The sequence below is a fragment of the Durio zibethinus genome, unplaced genomic scaffold, assembly GCF_047325235.1.
Source record: "Durio zibethinus cultivar Kanyao isolate XHJ-2024 unplaced genomic scaffold, ASM4732523v1 HiC_scaffold_387, whole genome shotgun sequence".
Classification (NCBI taxonomy): domain Eukaryota; kingdom Viridiplantae; phylum Streptophyta; class Magnoliopsida; order Malvales; family Malvaceae; genus Durio; species Durio zibethinus.
The window spans coordinates 575,001-577,500 of NW_028323010.1; positions in this window are offsets into that span (position 1 = coordinate 575,001).

A 2,500-nucleotide genomic window follows, 5' to 3' on the forward strand; every position below is an offset into this window, starting at 1 on the left:
CGCTGGGCCCTGGTGCGGGCGCTTGCCTCGACCACCATCGGCACACGCTGGGCCCTGGTGCGGCAGGTTGCCTCGAGCACCATCGGCACACGCTGGGCCCTGGTGCGGTCGGTTGCCTCGAGCACCATCGGCACACGCTGGGCCCTGGTGCGGGCGCTTGCCTCGACCACCATCGGCACACGCTGGGCCCTGGTGCGGCAGGTTCCCTCGACGACCATCGGCACACGCTGGGCCCTGGTGCGGCAGGTTGCCTCGAGCACCATCGGCACACGCTGGGCCCTGGTGCGGTCGGTTGCCTCGATCACCATCGGCACACGTTGGGCCCTGGTGCGGGCGGTTGCCTCGACCACCATCGGCACACGCTGGGCCCTGGTGCGGCAGCTTGCCTCGAGCACCATCGGCACACGCTCGGCCCTGGTGCGGTCGGTTGCCTCGAGCACCATCGGCACACGCTGGGCCCTGCTGCGGCAGGTTGCCTCGACCACCATCGGCAGCCTCGACCACCATCGGCACACGCTGGGCCCTGGTGCGGGCGCTTGCCTCGACCACCATCGGCACACGCTCCGCCCTGGTGCGGCAGGTTGCCTCGACCACCATCGGCACACGCTGGGCCCTGGTGCGGGCGGTTGCCTCGACCACCATCGGCACACGCTGGGCCCTGGTGCGGGCGCTTGCCTCGACCACCATCGGCACACGCTGGGCCCTGGTGCGGCAGGTTGCCTCGAGCACCATCGGCACACGCTGGGCGCTGGTGCGGCAGGTTGCCTCGACCACCATCGGCACACGCTGGGCCCTGGTACGGGCGCTTGCCTCGAGCACCATCGGCACACGCTCGGCCCTGGTGCGGTCGGTTGCCTCGAGCACCATCGGCACACGCTGGGCCCTGGTGCGGCAGGTTGCCTCGACCACCATCGGCACACGCTGGGCCCTGGTGCGGGCGCTTGCCTCGACCACCATCGGCACACGCTCGGCCCTGGTGCGGTCGGTTGCCTCGAGCACCATCGGCACACGCTGGGCCCTGGTGCGGCAGGTTGCCTCGAGCACCATCGGCACACGCTGGGCCCTGGTGCGGGCGGTTGCCTCGACCACCATCGGCACACGCTGGGCCCTGGTGCGGGGGCTTGCCTCGACCACCATCGGCACACGCTGGGCCCTGGTGCGGGCGCTTGCCTCGAGCACCATCGGCAGACGCTGGGCCCTGGTGCGGCAGGTTGCCTCGAGCACCATCGGCAGACGCTGGGCCCTGGTGCGGCAGGTTGCCTCGAGCACCATCGGCACACGCTGGGCCCTGGTGCGGTCGGTTGCCTCGAGCACCATCGGCACACGCTGGGCGCTGGTGCGGGAACTTGCCTCGACCACCATCGGCACACGCTGGGCCCTGGTGCGGCAGGTTGCCTCGATCACCATCGGCACACGCTGGGCCCTGGTGCGACAGGTTGCCTCGAGCACCATCGGCACACTATCGGCCCTGGTGCGGGCGGTTGCCTCGACCACCATCGGCACACGCTGGGCCCTGGTGCGGGCGCTTGCCTCGAGCACCATCGGCACACGCTGGGCCCTGGTGGGTTTAGGCACATCTTCAAATTTCTGCCGTGCCAATGCCATTTTTATGGCTTGTAAATTCATACAATGGTCCCCTACGCCTTCACGTGAAGTTTCGTTGGAAGATGACTCGTTTTCTATTTTTCACGATTTTCGAAACTTTTTGCGGTTCGGGATTTTTTAAAATTTTTTTATAAGGATTTTTGGCCCCAAATTTTGTAGGCATGATCCTTCTATTTTTGTTGGCATGCACAAAAAAATTCAGCTAAAAACTCGAAGTAGAGAAGATTTTGTGACCGTTTGAAAAAAGTGTCCCCATTTCAGACACTTTAACGGCTACTGGTAGCAAACCTGTAAAATCTCAAATGCTCTTTAAGGGGGTGTGAATTCTCAGAGGTTTGATGAGGGATAGGGGGCCAACACAAGGCCAAGTACCAGCACCCATCGCACATCATGTGCGCACACCCCCCCGGCCCCCCTCCCAATCGCCGGAACCCCAATGCCGCCGGTCAGGTTCTCCGGCGGTACTCCGGCGATGCTCCGGCGATGCTCCGGCGATGCTGTCCCGAGTGAAAAAAATGCGGCACCAGCACATGCTGGAGCCAAGCATGGGCACCGTGGCTCAAAATCGAACTTCGGCCAAGGCCTCGACCATCAATGGCACATGATGACGCATGGTGATGGCACATGCATCGACCATCATCGGCATAGGCTGCCCTTCGGTACGGGCACTTGCCTCGACCGCCATCGGCACAAGCTGGGCCCTGGTGTGGGTTGTTGCCTCGATCACAATCGGCACATGCTGAGCCTTGGTGCGGGCGGTTGCCTCGAGCACCATCGGCAGACCCTAGGCCCTGGTGCGGCCGATTGCCCCGATAACCATCGGCACACGCTGGGCCCTGGGGCGGGCGCTTGCCCCCAGCACCATCGGCACACGCTGGGCCCTGGTGCGGGCGCT